Source organism: Crinia signifera, unplaced genomic scaffold (assembly GCF_055691185.1).
Source record: "Crinia signifera unplaced genomic scaffold, ASM5569118v1 HAP2_SCAFFOLD_106, whole genome shotgun sequence".
NCBI classification, from domain to species: domain Eukaryota; kingdom Metazoa; phylum Chordata; class Amphibia; order Anura; family Myobatrachidae; genus Crinia; species Crinia signifera.
In genome coordinates this window covers 385,527-405,820 of record NW_028142000.1, presented here as the reverse complement: position 1 = coordinate 405,820, position 20,294 = coordinate 385,527, and the positions used below count along the sequence as shown (strand labels likewise).

Genomic DNA, 20,294 nt, shown 5'->3' with positions numbered 1-20,294 from the left:
GTACTGCTTTCGGATCGCATGCCGTGCGATGCGATCTAGCCCATAACGTATGCGATTCTCGTGTAGTGCCTGAAACATTTTGCAGACACAGCACTGAGATGGTGTATGCATACATGTACATGCACCTGAGATCCTCCATAGGATAGCATGTGGCATATGCTCCCACAATCGGGCTGCAGCTTGTTGCAATGGCAATGTGAAAGGGCGCAAAATTTATGGTTTGAAGGAAGGCGCCGGACACCCCAGCACCAGCCCTGCATACATACATACACTGTCTCCCTCATACATACATACATACAAAATACTTGGTGCAGGGGGTTCCTTGCTGTGCCCACGGCCACGGGCCCCCTTAAATGGCAGGGCGGGCGGGCCCCATAGCAAGTGCACCCCCTGCACATTCTATCGTTACACCACTGGCTGCTGCCTAGAAAGAGAACCTGCCCCGTGCAAGCCTGCAAATTAATTATCAAAACTACCACAAAACGCTATTTTCCATAAACATCTAAAGGATTTTGCCATATGCAAATGTGAGAAACTCTGAGGCTTCACAGAGTGCTGCTGTCTCAGAGTGATGATGTCACAATGTACTACTGATCACATGGTCTGAGCTGTTTGGCTCTAGGCTCATATCTTCACGGAAACTGGATGAAGGAAGACGTTATCCGTGAAGATGGGCAGTTGTCTGACCAAGTGTTGTGATGACGATGCTGATGTGCAGTGCGCTGTACCTGTGAGATCCCAAAATGCTGATGTCTGTGTCAGAGATGGCGATTTCCCAACTGAGGATCAGAGATATTTGTTATGGAAGTGGAAGATAATTTCCACACCACCGGCATTTAGCAGCAGAAGGAGCAGATGGCTCAAGCGCCATAGGTTTACCACCAGAAAGAGCAGAAGGCGCAAGCTCCCCAGGTTTACACCTAGCCTGACCCCCATAGAGGAGGAGGAGGAGCCTGAGATACTGTTGGCCCGGGTATTGGCAACTTGGCGCCTGGCATCGGGCTACCAGAAGTGGAGGGATTTGTACCCTATAACATCATTATATTGATGCTTATGCTAAACTGCCTAATGCTGAACTGCCTAATCAGACTGTATATATATCCGTACTGCTGCTGGTCGGTGGTGACATGGAGTGTATACCTTTGTGTATATTTGTATATATGTAAATTTGTAAATATTGTAAATATTGTACATAGTTATAGATAGATCTATCTATCTATCTATCTATCTATCTATCTATAGATAACCAATGTACAATAAAACTCTGTACAATAACAGTCCGTGAGTGTGTGTGATGTGTGTGACACAACCCTGGTGCATGCGCAGCTGGCGCATACCTACACATATCCGACATCACACTAAGACCAGTCACTACCTTTGCTGTGCAGTGCTTCTCAGTGTCAGTAGTGGCGCAGAAGGGTGTGTGTGTGTGTGTGGGGGGGGGGGAGTGGGTACTTTCTACCTGGGCCTGTTGGAGAGTCCTGCTCCTCCTCCTTCATTGCAGGTTGAGAGAGAACCAACTGTCACTGCAACTGCCTCTCTCCCCAGCTCAGCACATGCTGCTTAGTACTATGTCCTGAGCTGGGGAGAAAGGCTGCTGCAGCACCCCTGAGTGTCAGTCCTCAGGGTCCTAGCAGTGCATTTTTTCCTCAAAGCAAGCCAGCATACTTACGTACCATCTCGGAATGTCTGGGAGGGTCCCAAAAATCAGGTCCCACTCCCGGAGGGCGAGGCTAAAATGACGCAAATCGCATAATTTATTGCCACCCCCTCCTCGAAGAGCGGCGAATCACGGCATTTACGGCACGGCATCTGCCCCCCAGACAAGCTGCAGAGAGTCTCATCTCCGGGCTTTTCCCAGAGAGGAAACAGCTGTGGTAGGCAAGTATGCTAGCCAGTACACAGGTGTAGTCATTACTAACTTACACCATATTCTGGGGAAGATGTATGAAGCAGTGATAAGGGAGGAGAAGTGAGCCAGAGGAGAAGTGGCCCATGGCAACCAATCAGCACTTAAGTCACATCTTTTATTTGCATAATATGAAATTATACAGAGCAGCTGATTGGTTGCCATGGGCAACTTTTCCTCTGGCTTATCTTATCTTCCTTATCACTGCTTCATACACCTACCCTAATATGTGCTGCATTCATTGCTAACTGACATACTGTAGAGATCCACAAGTGGTCTGTAGATCATTATGGGGCAGATGTACTAACCAGAGTAAAGTGCAGAAATGCACTGAACGCTGGTTAACTGGGGGCAATTACGTTTTCCATAATGTATTACTAGCGCACCTAATGTGTGCTGGTGACAGCCCGCCGAGTTACGCTCAGCGTGGCTGTCCCCTGAAATCCCCCCCAGTGATTAGCGGCCGGGGCAATGTATTAACAGACGCCCAGGCGGCCCAGTCGCTTCGCCAGCTCAGGGCTAGCGCTGTCCTATCCCCCACTGCGGGGACAACGCTAGCCCTGCTGCTGGCTCCAAGCTGCGCTGGAGATCTCATGATAAAAGTGAGATTTTGCGCATGCCCATTAGAGCCGGCCCTGGGGAAAGCACGAGTACACATGCACTTGGCCGCCGGGGCTGCTGATAAGGATTTAATACTCACAAATGGTGACAGGATATCGGACATATATGTGGGTGAGAACCTGGGATCCAGTGATCATCAATTGGTATGGTTTAGTATCAAGGCAGGGTCCAACTCCAGTCACACAAAAACTAAGGTGTTGGATTTTAGGAAGGCTGACTTTGCAAAAATGGGGAGATGTTTAAGCGATTCATTAGCGGATTGGAGGAACTTGAAAGGAGTGCAGGAGAGGTGGAAAAAAATAAAAAGTGCAATACTAAAAACGACAGACCTTTGTATCAAAAGGCTCAATATAGTATCAAGGGTACTATAATGGAAACTACTGAGGAGGAAAGAGATCTAGGAGTCACTATTTCAAGTGACTTAAAGGCAGGAAAGCAATGTAGCAAAGCAATGAGGAAGGCTAGTCAGATGCTTGGTTGCATAGGGAGAGGAATCAGTAGCAGAAAAAAGACGAAATAATGCCACTTTATAGGTCATTGGTACGACCTCATCTGGAATACTGTGTCCAGTTCTGGAGACCATATCTTCAGAAGGATATAAATACATTAGAGAGTGTACAAAGAAGGGCAACTAAAATGGTGCATGGCCTACATCACAAAACCTACCTAAAAGACTAAAAGATCTTAACATGTATAGTTTGGAGCAGAGAAGGGAAAGGGGGGACATGATAGAAATCTTCAAATATATCAAGGGTTTTAACATAGTACAGGAGGGAAATTTTCTTCAAAGAAAAAGAAGTAATATAACACGAGGACATGCACTGAAACTGGAGGGAGGTAGGTTCAGGGGAAATGGTAGAAAGAATTACTTCACAGAAAGGGTAGTGGAATAGCCTCCCATCAGAGGTGGTAGAGGCTAAGACAGTAGAACAATTTAAACATGCTTGTGATGGGCATATGAATATCCTTACAAAGAAATAAGGATTAAAAAGGGTTAAGATTACCTGAAGGGTAAAAAAGGGGCAGACTAGATGGGCCAAATGGTGCTGATCTGTCGTCAAATTCTATGTTTCTATGTTTCTAAGTAGAGCCATTAACGCTGGGCATAACGGCTCTCCTTATTGGCTGGGGGGGTCAATACATTTCACCATAACGGGTACCTGCTTCTCCACGTTATGCAGGAGAAGCAGGACCCGCTATTTTAAAAACGTTATAGCCATCTTAATACATCTGCCCCTACAGTATGTAACTAGAGGCAAACTCACAGGCTGGGCCTCCTATTTAATGTCTTGAAGCCCTTAGGTCTACATGTGTAGCTGCAGCCATGTAAGATCCAACGGAGTCACACCGGGAACTGACAGATGAGGAGGGAGCTGTACAGAATGCTGGTCAGAGGCACCCATTATAAATACACCACTGGCTGCACTGCACCCAGGTGTGATGATCCATTGGAATGGCCCTAGAGCCGGCCCTGGTCATATTGTTCAACAATGGAAACTGATTCGCAACATGATGAGTTGGTGAAGCTGGCATACAGTCTGAGACACCTAAACTGCAAACTATGGCAGGGCATGCTGGGATGTGTAGTTCCACAGCAGCTGGAGGGTCGCTTACACTAAGTGCAGTGTATTTGGCCAATGAGTAGACAATTCTATCCAATACAAATCTGTTGGACAGGGCGGGATCCCCAGAAGCCAATAGTGCACATCGGTGTATGTACAGCATCTGTGGTCTATCAGCAAGAGGAGAATAATGTGTATAACTGGCCATGGTCTCACAGCCAGATACACCACTAGGTATGGGGAGAAGTGGCAATAAGGCAGATGTATAGATCTGCGGGTCTATGGTGGTATATAGAGGTGTATGGCGGTATATGAGGGTTTATGGGGGTGTATGGCGGTATTTGGGGGTATATTAGGGTATATGGGGGTCTATGGTGGTATATAGAGGTGTATGGCATGTATGGCGGTATTTGAGGGTTTATGGGGGTCTATGGTGGTATATAGAGGTGTATGGCAGTATATGAGGGTATATCGTGGTATATAGAAGTGTATGGTGGTATATGAGGGTTTATGGGGTGTATGGTGGTATATAAAGGTGTATGGCGTATATGGCGGTATATGAGGGTTTATGGGGGTGTATGGTGGTATATAGAGGTGTATGGCATGTATGGCGGTATATGAGGGTTTATGGGGGTGTATGGTGGTATATAGAGATGTATGGTGGTATATGAGGGTTTATGGGGGTGTATGGTGGTATATAGAGGTGTATGGCGGTATTTGGGGGTATATGGGGGTGTATGGGGTATATGGGATCTCCTGCCAAAATATTACACTAGTGAGGAACCACTTCCAGCCACTGTGACCACCAGACGTTTATAAAAATGCCGGGAAGACCTCAGGTAAGACAAAGACATGAAGTAGCCTATCGTGTCATACTCTATAGGGGACATTTACTAAGATGGGAGTTCTATTTCAGATGGGATGTTACTCTGGGAATCCAATCAGATATTGTCTATTATCTTCTAGAAAAGAGGTGGGCAACAGGCGGCCCGGCCCGCGAGACACTTAGGTCTGGCCCGTCGTACTGACATATATTACTATGACAAGCGGCCCGACTATAGCCGCTTGTCAGCGCCATGACAGACATAACATAAGCTTTGCAATATGATTACTTTTTTACTGCTGCCGCCGCCGTTAATGCCCTTCTGTTCCTGCCACGCACAGCATTACTGGAAGCGTGGGAGGCGACGCGGCAGCCGCCTCTCCGCCATTGGTTGGCGCGGCCGCGTCACCGCATCCCCTCTCACGCTCCCGGCAGACAAAGACGGACATTAACGGCGGAAGCAGTAAAAAAACTAATCATAATGCAAAGCTTATGTTATGTCTGTCCTGGCGCTGACAAGCGGCTATAGTCGGGCCGCTTGTCATGTTAACGGCGGTGGCAGCAGTAATAAAGTGTCACCGCGTCCCCTCTCACGCTTCCGGCAGACAAAGACGGACATTAACGGCGGCAGCAGTAAAAAACTAATCATAATGCAAATGTTATGTCTGTCCTGGCGCTGACAAGCGGCTATAGTCGGGCCGCTTGTCATGTTAACGGTGGTGGCAGCAGTTATAAAGTGTCACCGTGTCCCCTCCCAGGCTCCCTGAAATTCTGTGCAGGGCGGGTGCAGTAGGGTTTTGGCCGGCAAATCTTTGAGGCGGCAAAACGGCTGCTACGCAGTAACGCAGCTCTCTCCTGGCTTCCCCCTCTCAAGGAACACCACACCACACCGCACAGAGAATTAATAATAAATAAAATCAAAGTAAGGAACAGGCAATTATTTTATGTGCATCAGCCTGATGACAATGTTTGATGAGCATTGAAACGTTGCTGACAAGCCTCAGTGTCTGAGTATTTAATTTCTTTGAGTGTCCGTATGAAGCTGTCGGAGTGCTGGGATATATTACCGCTGTAATGTGGATGACATGCTCCGGACCAAGTTGTGTTTATTGAGCAGAGTGCCGGCTGGATATATACACACACATACACACACACGTGTAACACTGTATGTACGTACGTGTACACAAGTATGTATAGATGTGTATATATATATATATATATTATATATATATAATATATATATATAATTTCGCAGATGAGGCGGCACTCACAATAGCAAGAAAGTAGTCGACAGCCTTTATGTCGTCATCAACGTTTCGAGATTTTATTACTTATCTCTTCTTCAGGATACAAATTACAAAGCGAATATAAGCATCTTAAATACCCCACACCACGTGCAAACAGCCACTGCCGTTGGAGCACGTCAGGGGACGCCCACAATGACGTCACTCCTGAGCGCTACGCCATCACGGCTGCATCTAATTACAACTAGATACAACAAAAACAAATACAAACATTTACAAAAGTTTTAAAATATGTAGAGAATTACAACATCAGTACCTATATATCTATATGCATTTATAGATATATATAACACACAACAAAACCCGGGGGCCAGGTCGCCATGGCGACCAGATTCTGCTGACTGGCGACCAGATTTGCCAGGAAGCAGAACCCCCGGGAAGAGTGGTGGCTGCTGCTGGGAGATGGACAGGGAAAGGCAGGGAGCTGGCAGCAGCGTCTCTGTAAGCAGTGGGTCCCCGTGGCTGGTTATCCTATCAACACTTGCAGCAGCCTTGGGTGCCCGTTTCAGACACGTAAAAAGATGGTGCCGCAGTGGGTTATGTTCAATATGTTCAATATAACAGCTAGCACGGCGGCAGCCCGGCAGAGCGGTGCAGAACTCTCCCGGCTGCCGCTGTATCAGAGCAGGTCAGCAGCGCGCCTATTTCAAAGCCCAAGCACGGCTCCCGATTAGCTTGTGTAATAGGCGCTCTGATGCAGCGGCAGCCGGGTGGGTTCTGCACCGCTCTGCCGGGCTGCCGCCGTGCTAGCTGTTATATTGAATTTAACCCACTGCGGCACCATCTTTTTACGTGTCTGAAACGGGCACCCAAGGCTGCTGCAAGTGTTGATAGGATAGCAAGCCACAGGGACCCGCTGCTTACAGAGACGCTGCTGCCAGCTCCCTGCCTCTCCCTGTCCGTCTCCCGTGTTTTACCGGGCTGCCACAATGCTGGCTGTTGTATTGAACATTATAACCCACCATGGGGACCTGCTGCTTATGCAGAGGGAGGCACCAGAGAACAGAGGCTCCCCCCCCCCGTCATTTTTTTCTCAATATGCCCCTGCCTGGCATCAAGCCACAAACCCATAGCAATGATCATGTAGGTGAGCAGCACTGTGACATAATATGCCATGGGCATTATGGCATGTGGTAATATATGTAATGGGCACTACGGTGTTTGGTTTACCGTGTAATGGGCATTAAGGTGTGTGGGGTATATGTAATGGGCATTATTGTGTGTGGTATAGTACGCAAAAGGTTTTTCAGTGTGTGGCATAATGTGTAATGGGCATTGTGGCATGTGGGTATGTGTGACATGTGTAATAGGCATAATGGTGTCACTTTTTGGCGCACACTGTCACTATTTTTTTCTGGCTCCTACATTTTCATCCTGGCTCCTAGATTTTTAATAAATTTGTCAAGCCCTGTGCTAATCCATAATGCAACAATTATACATTTAATCATTAAATACGCCCATTTAAGATAGATAATCCAGACAGCTATTATATGGTATATATTATAATGTGCTCGATTTACTATATGCAATACAAACATTGCGCAAACTGACAAGGTACATCCTGGCTGTACTGTTAGATACTTCATATAAAACAGTGGAGTCCAGCATACTCATTAAGACCGCCCGGGGACAATGTCCCCAACCTGTGAATCCACATTGATTCACGCTGCAATAATTTCAATCCCAGATCACCCCGTCGCAGACTGCTGGGAATGTGGTCTATTATAATGTATCGTAGTACTGCCATGCTGTGTCCAGCCTCGGCAAAATGCCTTGCCACAGGCTGGTCACTGGTACCCTTTTCCAAGGCCTTTTTATCGCGGAGCGGTGGCCCGCCATCCGCTCTCGCAGGGTACATTCAGTTTTGCCCACGTAACATAAGCTACATGGGCAAATTATCATATATATAATGAATTTGGTTTGGCATGATACCCTATACCTGATGTTAATAGGCGTACCACTGCGGGGGTGATTGAAGCTGGAGGCGGCAATGAGTGATCTACATGTAGTGCAATTTAAGCATTTAAAGCAGCAATATGGGTGTAATAATCTGAGCCGGATTGAGTTCAAAGCACGAAAAGATTTATCCTCCTACAATGACATTATTATCCGCCCCGCGGATAAAGGCGGGGCGATTGTTATTCAAGATCTTTCTGCCTATAAATGTGAAATTGAGAGACAGTTATCTGATCATTTGGTTTACAGATTGCTTGATGAGGATCCCACCCCGATATTTAGTCGGGAATAAATGCAGTTTTGAAATTTGCTGTTGAAAATGGTGCCATATCGCAGGATTTGGCTAATGCATTGGTTCCATCAAGTCCAGTGGTCCCCTTGCTGTATACGTTGCCCAAGATCCACAAGGGTCTTGTGGATCCTCCTGGGCGACCGATTATTGCAGCAAGGGGATCACTTTTTCAAGTGGTGTCTACATATTTAGACACACTATTGCAACCGTGTATTATTAATAGCATTGGTCACATTAAAGACACCACTTGTTTTTTGAATGCCCTAGCATAGATTAAGGAGTTACCATCTAATTGTCTGCTATGTAGTGTAGACATTTCAAGTTTATACACGGTAATACCGAATGATGAGGGACTTGCTGCTGTACGGTCATTAATTAGTGATAATCCACTGTACAATGGGCCACCAGTTGGTGTGGATCTGGTTCTTACCAGGAATTATTTTTTGTATGACGGGAGATTTTATTTACAGACCTCGGGGTGTGCGATGGGGTCCAATGTGGCCCCATCGTACGCCAATGCCTATATGATGGTCGCGGAGCGCAACATCTTTTTTTGTGATAATATGGTAACACCCTATATTAAAATGTTTTCCCGTTATATTGATGATATTTTCATTATATGGCAGGGTACCGAGCAGCAGTTTGTCCAATTCATCGAAAAACACAACAGTACCAATAATCCTATTAAATTCACATTTTCAATCGATGCCTCATCTATCCATTTTTTGGACGTCAAGGTATCGATTGTAGATGGAACTGTATCCACTTCATTATTCAGTAAGCCAACTGATCGCAATGTGATGCTGCACGCAACAAGTTTTCATCCTAAATCCTGCAAATACAGTTTGCCTTATTCGCAATTCATTAGAGCGAAGAGGATTTGCAGTGAAGAGGACGATGCAGAACATCACATTGATGTCAAGATTGATAAGTTCCAAGCTCGCGGGTATGAACGCGAATTATTATTAAAATCAAAAGAAAAAGCGATGTTGATGCCCAGGAACCAATTACTCAATCCCAGAAAGAAGATAAATACTGACTCTATTAAGATGCCATGGGTAAATCATTTTAATACTCAAAGTAATAAGATTCGTCAAGTGACTAAGTCTTTGTGGGCAATTGTACAGTCCGATCCAGCCTTGGGTCTAGCGGAGACGCGTATTTTGCCCTGCTACACCCGGGGCAAAACGATCAGAGACTGGGTCATGAAGACTGATGTCACGGGTATTAATCAACAGCAAAGTGTTCAGGGTAATTTTCTGTCATCCAGGCCTGGCTGCTTTAAATGCTTAAATTGCACTACATGTAGATCACTCATTGCCGCCTCCAGCTTCAATCACCCCCGCAGTGGTAAGCCTATTAACATCAGGTATAGGGTATCATGCCAAACCAAATTCATTATATATATGATAATTTGCCCATGTAGCTTATGCTACGTGGGCAGAACTGAATGTACCCTGCGAGAGCGGATGGCGGGCCACCGCTATGCGATAAAAAGGCCTTGGAAAAGGGTACCAGTGACCAGCCTGTGGCAAGGTATTTTGCAGAGGCTGGACACAGCATGGCAGTACTACGATACATTATAATAGACCACATTCCCAGCAGTCTGCGACGGGGTGATCGGGGATTGAAATTATTGCAGCGTGAATCAATGTGGATTCACAGGTTGGGGACATTGTCCCCGGGCGGTCTTAATGAGTATGCTGGACTCCACTGTTTTATATGAAGTATCTAACAGTACAGCAAGGATACCTTGTCAGTTTGCGCAATGTTTGTATTGCGTATAGTAAATCGAGCACATTATAATATATACCATATAATAGCTGTCTGGATTATCTATCTTAAATGGGCGTATTTAATGATTAAATGTATAATTGTTGCATTATGGATTAGCAACATATGAGGTGTGTTATATATATCTATAAATGCATATGCCCGGTACTGATGTTGTAATTCTCTACGTATTTTAAAACTTTTGTAAATGTTTGTATTTGTTTTTGTTGTATCTAGTTGTAATTAGATGCAGCCGTGATGGCGTAGTGCTCAGGAGTGACGTCATTGTGGGCGTCCCCTGACGTGCTCCAACGGCAGTGGCTGTTTGCACGTGGTGTGGGGTATTTAAGATGCTTATATTCGCTTTGTAATTTGTATCCTGAAGAAGAGATAAGTAATAAAATCTCGAAACGTTGATGACGACATAAAGGCTGTCGACTACTTTCTTGCTGTTGTGTGAGTGCCGCCTCATCTGCGAAATTGTATGTGGGTCCCTTAACTGGGATACCTGGAAGGCACCCGGCTGACGATTTGGAGAAGGAGTGCTGCTCGCTATGTATTATACATATATACACACACACATACAAGATATAATGTATGCGGCCCTCGAATATTTACTGGTTTTATTAAGCGGCCCCCCAGCCAACATAATTGCCCACCCCTGTTCTAGAACATCCCATGTGGAATCGAACTCCCATCTAAGTAACTGTTTCCCTATGTGCTCTATAATGGTGCAGTGGATTCAGGTAATAAATCAGGGACAAAATAAAGATTGTTACACAGTATAGAAATGGATGAATGACAGAAGTGAGGAAATGACACACACACGCGTGTACACATCCCTGTATATCTCACATAACAGGGCCCTAAATACACGGCACTGCGCTTAAGGTTTGGGTACAGCTGCATCATCGCCAAGGGCATAACTAACATAGGTGCAAGGGGTGCAGCTGCTATGGGGCCCAGAGCTAAAGGGGGCCCATCTTTAATATGCATTACCAGGCTCGCCCACAACAGTAATATGTTTTACATACATTTATTACCATCAGTTACTAAATAGGGGGCCCTTACAAACGTTTGGTATGGGGCCTACGAATATCTAGTTACGCCCCTGACCATTGCCAAGGGCAACAGAACTATTCTTAGGCAGCAATAAGGCCAATGTTACTTTCCCTTCAATGTGACCAACATAGATAGAAGCTCACAGATCCCTCCACCGTTGACTTTTCCCTCCTCTGCCATGGGCCTGATTCAGATCTGCTCACATGACAGTGAATTAGTAGCACGGTGCTAATAGTTAGCCGCCGCCGCCGAGTACAATCCCTACCTTCCCAAACCTGCTAATGGGCAGCTCACTCACCATCAAATGATTTCACCACAATGGGCAGCCTGTGCCTAGCCCTGGACTCAGCGGCTGCAAGGAAATCAGCCTGATCGAGGCCAGAGCTAACGTCACACACCCTCCATTGAAACGCCTCGAAACACCTGCTTTTTCCCTAGGCACGCCTGCGTTTTTTTCTGGCACTCCCAATGAACTTCTGCGGCTGAGTGGGCTCGATGGACAGCAAGCAATCCCCTGCACCATGCTTAAGTTTTTTTTTTTTTTTTAAGAGAGCCGCGGCCGCCTGTATGGGGCAGCTCGCCGGAGGGGAGAGTAAGGACTGGGAGGAGCCGGGCGGGGGGATGGGAGGGGGCGCGAGTCCGGAAGAGAGACTGTCTGCAAGGAGGAGGGATTGTCTTGTCTCCGAGTCTGCCTAGCTGCCTCTGGCACGGCAGTGGGGGACTGACAGTGAGGGGCAGCCAAGGGAGGAATCCTGACAGTGAATTGTGATGGCAGTGTCCGACACAGCCACTCACCACGGCCGCCACCTCCCCCAGCCTCCTGCCGGCTGACGGTGAAACCTTCCCCGCCGCCTCCACATGCTGCGGTCCCCGGCAACCACCCCCTCCCCTCCAGGCTCCTCTGCTCCCCAGTAGTGTCACACTTGTAGAAACAGGGCAGCAGCATTTTGAATCTACTGCTGTCAGTGAACTAATCCCTGCTCGCAGATCGGCAGTCTCTCCTGATTGGCTGCCGGGCCGTGAGCTGCGATTTACTTCAGGAGATCTGCAAATTCAAAATGCAGCAACGCTGTCTCAATACCCCTTTCACACTGACTGTCTGACCCATGTAATTGCTAGGACAAGCTGGTGCATCCCTGGTCCTGGCTCAGCATGAAAGAGTTTACCCATGTGTACGGAATGGGATCATTCGTCAGACTGCATTTAGGTCTACAAGCATTAGGTCCACACCATTAGGTCGACTTGCATTTAGGTCGACAGGATCATTTGGTCGACATGTGTTAGGTCGACAGGGTCATTAGGTCGACAGTGGAAAAGTCGACATGTTTTTTTTTTTCCGGCACACTATTTTATTCTCCCACCATGCCCTAGTGGATGGTAGGGCATGAAATACCGCCTGTCAGCACATGTCGGCTCAAAAAAAAGTCAAATGATCCCATGTCGACCTTTTGCCTGTCGACCTTCCCCATGTCGACCTAATGACCTTATAAAAGTTGACCTAATGACCCTGGCGACCTAAGTCATGCCGACCTAAATGCATGTCTACCTAAATGCAGGTTTTTTCTTTATTGTTCAATGTTTGTTAAATGTCAATATGTGGTTTATATTTTCACTTAAATGGTTTTTATAAAGATATTAATAAAAGGTATATTTTAAGATACATTCCTTCTTCTCTTTAAAGTGCGCCAACAAAAAAGACAATCCTTCTCTGTCCCTTTTTTCTAAATGCAGGTCGACCTAGTGGTGTAGACCTAAATGCTGTAGACAATATGACCGTATCACGTCGTACAATCAGATTAGCTGTTGTGTGAAAGGTGGACCTGGGTCATACCTAAAAGGCTCCTTATTGGCAGACTAAGGATTCTTGGAGATAATGTAATCTCCAAGCATACTGTATTGATGGTGACAATGTGGGAATAAACCAGGTTCACCAAGGTGGTGTGAAAGGGGTAAGTGTTTGGCTGCCAGTCCCCGGTCTGCTTGAATCAGAGCAGAGACAGTCCTAGGGGGGTGGAAATAACAGCAGTCTCCAGTCTCCTGCAGTTCAGGAGCTTTGTATCTGGGTCCACAATCTCCTGCCATGCCCCTTGTTTTTGGGTCTGATGCACCAGTCCCATTTATCCACCTGATGGTGGTCCTGCAGCAGCACGTACACCTGCTCCCCCACTAAGGCTATTGTCACATTATTAAATGGACCCCATGCTCCCACATGTACTGCCCAGCAGTAATGTGATGGTGCAAAGGCCTCTCGTACTCCCACACCTGTGATGCAGACGAGCCGCGGTGCCTGAGGAACAGCGTGGGACACAAGAAGAAAGAACATTGGTAAGTTTGTAACTGTTGCATAATGTGTAATGGGCTTTGCGGTGTGTCGCATAATGTGTAACGGGCTTTGCGGTGTGTCGCATAATGTGTAATGGGCTTTGCGGTGTGTCGCATAATGTGTAACGGGCTTTGCGGTGTGTCGCATAATGTGTAATGGGCTTTGCGGTGTGTCGCATAATGTGTAATGGGCTTTGCGGTGTGTCGCATAATGTGTAACGGGCTTTGCAGTGTGTCGCATAATGTGTAATGGAATTTGCGGTGTGTCGCATAATGTGTGATGGGCTTTGCGGTGTGTCGCACAGTGGCGTAACTATAAATTTTGCTCCCCCCAGCCAAAATATTTTCTGGCGCCCCCCCACATACTGTCCCTTAGGGAACCTAAGTACCTTACACTATACACTCTATGGTTAGGGCTATAGGCTGCGGTGTGTGTGTGTGTATGGTTAGGGTTATAGGCTGCGGTGTGTGTATGGTTAGGGTTATAGGCTGCGGTGTGTGTGTGGTTAGTGTTATAGGCTGCGGTGTGTGTGTGTATGGTTAGTGTTATAGGCTGCGGTGTGTGTAAGGTTAGGGTTATAGGCTGCAATGTGTGTGTGTGGTTAGGGTTATAGGCTGCAGGGTGTGTGTATGGTTAGGGTTATAGGCTGCAGGGTGTGTGTATGGTTAGGGTTATAGGCTGCGGTGTGTGTGTGGTTAGTGTTATAGGCTGCGGTGTGTGTGTGTATGGTTAGTGTTATAGGCTGCGGTGTGTGTAAGGTTAGTGTTATAGGCTGCGGTGTGTGTATGGTTAGGGTTATATGCTGCAGGGTGTGTGTGTATGGTTAGGGTTATAGGCTGTGGGGTGTGTGTATGGTTAGTGTTATAGGCTGCGGGGTGTGAGTGTATGGTTAGGGTTATAGGCTGCGGTCTGTGTGTATGGTTAGGGTTATAGGCTGTGGTGCGTGAGTGTATGGTTAGGGTTATAGGCTGCGGTGTGTGTGTGTGGTTAGTGTTATAGGCTGCGGTGTGTGTGTATGGTTAGTGTTATAGGCTGCAGTGTGTGTGTATGGTTAGTGTTATAGGCTGCGGTGTGTGTATGGTTAGGGTTATAGGCTGCGGTGTGTGTGTGTGGTTAGGGTTATAGGCTGTGGTGTGTGTATGGTTAGGGCTATAGGCTGCGGTGTGTGTGTGGTTAGGGTTATAGGCTGTGGTGTGTGTATGGTTAGGGTTATAGGCTGCGGGGTGTGTGTATGGTTAGGGTTATAGGCTGCAGGGTGTGTGTATGGTTAGAGTTATAGGCTGCGGTGTGTGTGTGTGTGGTTAGGGTTATAGGCTGCGGTGTGTGTTTGTGGTTAGGGTTATAGGCTGCGGTGTGTGTGTGTGCATGGTTAGGGTTATAGGCTGCGGTGTCTGTGTGTGGTTCGGAATATAGGCTGCGGTGTGTGTGTATGTGTATGGTTAGGGTTATAGGCTGCGGTGTCTGTGTGTGGTTAGGGATATAGGCTGCAGTGTGTGTGTGTATGTGTTCGGTTAGGGTTATAGGCTGCGGTGTCTGTGTGTGGTTAGGGATATAGGCTGCAGTGTGTGTGTGTATGTGTTCGGTTAGGGTTATAGGCTGCGGTGTGTGTGTGTGTGTGGTTAGGGTTATAGGCTGCAGGGGGGGTACAGTAGGTGTACACAATCACAGGCAAACTTGATGCAGGTGTATTGGTGCAGTTATTGTACTTATCTGCTCCTGCAGAGGTCTCTCTGCTGGCTTGAAGTCTGCACAGCCGTGCAGTCTGGAGCAGGAGGGTTCTATTAGACAGGCAATGAAATAGCGCTGCAGGCGCTATGTGGAGACACCATCGGGCGGTGATTGACAGCTCCCCCATCATAATGGCACAGCGGGCTCCGTCTCCTCAGCTCCCCCGGCATAATGATACAGCGCGGACTCAGTCTCCTCAAAGCGGTTGCACATATAGCGCCAGGGCTCTCCTCAGTCACTACAGGAGGACGCTGATATGAGGTACACAGCACGGGCACAGCAAACTGTGCGGTGTGTGTGTGGTTAGTGTTATAGGCTGCGGTGTGTGTGTGTGTGTATGGTTAGTGTAATAGGCTGCGGGGTGCGTGCTTGTATGGTTAGGGTTATAGGCTGCGGTGTGTGTATGGTTAGGGTTATAGGCTGCGGTGTGTGTGTGGTTAGTGTTATAGGCTGCGGTGTGTGTGTGGTTAGTGTTATAGGCTGCGGTGTGTGTAAGGTTAGGGTTATAGGCTGCGGTGTGTGTATGGTTAGGGTTATAGGCTGCAGGGTGTGTGTGTGTATGGTTAGGTTTATAGGCTGTGGGGTGTGTGTATGGTTAGTGTTATAGGCTGCGGGGTGTGAGTGTATGGTTAGGGTTATAGGCTGCGGTCTGTGTGTATGGTTAGGGTTAAAGGCTGTGGTGCGTGAGTGTATGGTTAGGGTTATAGGCTGCGGTGTGTGTGTGTGTGGTTAGTGTTATAGGCTGCGGTGTGTGTGTATGGTTAGTGTTATAGGCTGCAGTGTGTGTGTATGGTTAGTGTTATAGGCTGCGGTGTGTGTATGGTTAGGGTTATAGGCTGCGGTGTGTGTATGGTTAGGGTTATAGGCTGCGGTGTGTGTGTGTGTGGTTAGGGTTATAGGCTGTGGTGTGTGTATGGTTAGGGCTATAGGCTGCGGTGTGTGTGTGGTTAGGGTTATAGGCTGTGGTGTGTGTATGGTTAGGGTTATAGGCTGCGGGGTGTGTGTATGATTAGGGTTATAGACTGCAGGGTGTGTGTATGGTTAGAGTTATAGGCTGCGGTGTGTGTGTGTGCATGGTTAGGGTTATAGGCTGCGGTGTCTGTGTGTGGTTCGGGATATAGGCTGCGGTGTGTGTGTGTGTGTATGTGTATGGTTAGGGTTATAGGCTGCGGTGTGTGTGTGTGTGCGCATGGTTAGGGTTATAGGTTGCGGTGTCTGTGTGTGGTTAGGGATATAGGCTGCAGTGTGTGTGTGTATGTGTTCGGTTAGGGTTATAGGCTGCGGTGTGTGTGTGTGTGTGTGTGGTTAGGGTTATAGGCTGCAGGGGGGGTACAGTAGGTGTACACACTCACAGGCAAACTTGGTGCAGGTGTATTGGTGCAGTTATTGTACTTATCTGCTCCTGCAGAGGTCTCTCTGCTGGCTTGAAGTCTGCACAGCCGTGCAGTCTGGAGCAGGAGGGTTCTATTAGACAGGCAATGAAATAGCGCTGCAGGCGCTATGTGGAGACACCATCGGGCGGTGATTGACAGCTCCCCCATCATAATGGCACAGCGGGCTCCGTCTCCTCAGCTCCCCCGGCATAATGATACAGCGCGGACTCAGTCTCCTCAAAGCGGTTGCACATATAGCGCCAGGGCTCTCCTCAGTCACTACAGGAGGACGCTGATATGAGGTACACAGCACGGGCACAGCAAACTACAGTGCTGGGACCCCCCCCACAAGCAGCGCTACAATTGAGGGGCTAACTGCGCTGTCACTCAGAGATGTGACAGCGCAGGACCGCCTATACCTGGGGATGGTGGCTGCAGGGGACAAACAGCCTGCGGGCTGCTGCTGGGGTTGCCATGGAGAAGGTTGCCGAGCGCACCTCTCCAACACCTGTGGCCCCGGCTCCCCCCCGCCACCGCTGGGGCTGCCTCCCTTATACACATGACACACATAATGTTTGTTACACATACTGTATGTCGCACATTTTTAATGCATTTATACTTGACACACATAATGCCCCTTACAGATATTGCGAACACTATTGCACAACCAACCCACCCGCAGACAGCACTCGCACAGCCACTGTGATCCTCTGCTTGGATACAGATGTTTCCTCATACATCTTGACTCAATAAGCCATGCAGCTCTTGGCCAGTTCTGCTAACGTTGGGTGCCTTTTTTGCTGAAAATGTATCTTATTTGCATTGTTATAACCAGCACACACAAGGAGCTTCCGATGATTCAAATGCTATGCGGCATGCCTATATTCTGTGTGCGACTGTGGCTGTACCTGCATACGGAATGCTATCTTACAGTGATTTCTATGAATACACTATTTCATATGCAGATTCAGCCTCACTCACACACAGAATATAGGCATGCTGCATATCATTTTAATCAGCAGAAGCTGCTGATGCCCCTGGGCGTTCCAAATGCCCTAGGCAATTGCCTAGTTTGCCTATGCCTAAGGCCGGCTCTGATTATTATCATCATCATGATTACTATTATTATTATTATTATAGCAGGGTTGCCAACCCTCCCGGAATGACGGGGAGGATCCCGAAAATCCCCCTACCGCCCTCATGTACCTGGTTGCAGAGAAGCTTTAAATTGCAGCGATTTGCGGCTTTTCTGCAGAAGGGGTGGGGCTAAATATGCAAATTGCACGTATTTGGCCCCACCCCCTCATCGGAGACCCGCATATTGCGGGATTTGCATTACTGGGGGCAAGGACTGATGATTTCTCCATCAGGCCCCACCCCAGAAGTGTTGCTGACAGTCTCCTCTCCGGGGTTCTCCTGGAGAGGAGACTGTAAAAGTCGGCATCTCTGTATTATAGTTCTGCACTAAAGCAAGAGAGTATTATTTTTGAGCCAACATATAAAATGCACCAAAGAGAACAAGAAATGCACCACAGAGAACAATAAAAATATAGGCTAGTCAATGCATGGGCAACAGTACAGGAAAAAAGAAAAATACATTTGTAAAATAACTGGTTGGTAAATACAATATAGCAGTCAAAATCTAAATATTTTTCTGCCCTCTGAATATGTGCCTAAATAATATATATGATGTATACAGCCTTGAGTATATTTCTATATGCATATTTATTTATACAAATCTAAGACAATTATTAAAATCAGAAGGATAGTATAGTAAAAATGCAAAGACATTGGAGTATAAATACTAAGTGGGGTGATTTCCTTTGCTTAATCCAGCAATATTATTATTAAATGCAAAACATGCTTAGCTATAATTTCAATATTATTGTAGTTTTAAATCCTGCTTTACTAAATACAGTCACAACACTACATTTTCTAATCATATGAGATATAAGAGAACGTGCTTTCTTAGTGCATGCCACTAGATGGCGTCATAAGAGCAACTATATTTCCCTTCTGCAGCTCTGCTCCTCCTGTACCTTTAGGCATGATGATTTGGAACTAAAACATAAAAGTGACTATACAGTAAGTGTGACAGAGGGTGTCGCTAGAGAGCTGAATGAGCGAACATCACTGGCATGCAATGCAGCGTAAACAACTTATTGGTATTCGGAAAATCGCTCTAATTGTCTTCTAGTGGGCCTTATTCAGATCTGATCGCAGTACAATTTTTTTGGAAAATGGGCAAAACCATGTGCACATGTATAGAGAGAGTTACATTTGTGTGAGTTATTTTGTTTCTGTGCAGGGTAAATACTGGCTGCATTATTCTTACACTGCAGTTTAGATTTCAGTTTGAACACACCCCACCCAAATTTAACTCTCTCTGTACATGTTACATCTGCCCCACCTGCAGTGCACATGGTTTTGCCCATTCTCCCAAACAAATTTGTACTGAGCACAGATCTGAATAAGGCCCAGTGTGTAACCTGCTTAACATTTCTGGACTACTGTGCATGCAAAAATAAACAGTATTTACCCTGCATAGAAAAAATATAAATGTATTTGCTCCCCTTGCTTTGCAACATTGTCTGTAACAAATATAAAGTTACTTGCTTTTCCTGCTTTACTTCCAAATCAGAATCACCCTGTAATAATTATAAAAGACATAAAAAAACAACTGGCACTAGACTGATATTTAGATATGTGTTGTTATTAGCGAAACACAGGGGCATGATTCAGACATGATCGCCAGTATGCATATATTTGCAGCATAATGAGCAGGTTAATGCCACCCCGCTTCAGCCAGAAACACGCCAGCTCTGGTTGTGTTGACAAATCGGTTCCAGGTGAGCACCAGGGAGGCCCCTGATGTCAGTGCACCCAACCACGTGACTTTGAGCATGAGTTTCGAACAGTTGTGGGTATCATATACTGTTCACTGTGGTACACCACCGGTACAGCTATAGGTGCCTCTGGACCTGATTGTCAGTTACACACATACACTCAGTATATACACTTGATAAAATTTGTTAGCACAATCAGATTGTCAGGGCAGTGAATTTATGTAAGCATTGAAGCACATAAGGAGAACTCTTACCAGGCAGTGGACAAGCAAGCAGAGACAGGGAAGTGTGGGAGTGCCACCGGACTCAAAAAGCATTTGCACTAAAGATGGAAAATTTATATTTAATGTAGCCCCCCACCATACGCCACCCCCCTTATTATAATGAGTATGCTTACTTACCTGATTTGTTTGTAACTATTGAATTTTAAATCATTACCATACTTTAGGAGAGAAGCAGAATATAAACATCCTTGCTTTATTTATAGACCGTCATTAATTACCTGCAGACACAACTGCTTAATTAATGTATTATATGGTCATTAATTGCACAATGTTTGGTACGGGCCGCATTCAGGCATTACTTGCATTAGAGTGGGAACTTGCCTCTGGCAATGTTAACAGGGATCTGTTTTATATCACTATATAGTTACAGAGCCATCTGCACAAATAGTGCGACTGTAAAGACAAGGTTATTGGAAACGGTTATTATCGTGAAGCATA

General features: G+C 46.5%; 1 protein-coding gene across 5 annotated transcripts in view; it reads left to right on the top strand.

Annotated features, from left to right (window-relative positions):
* Positions 1–20,294, top strand: part of LOC146052146 (prefoldin subunit 4-like) — a 51,970-nt gene that overhangs the window by 13,380 nt on the left and 18,296 nt on the right. The gene's annotated exons all lie outside the window — the stretch shown is intronic.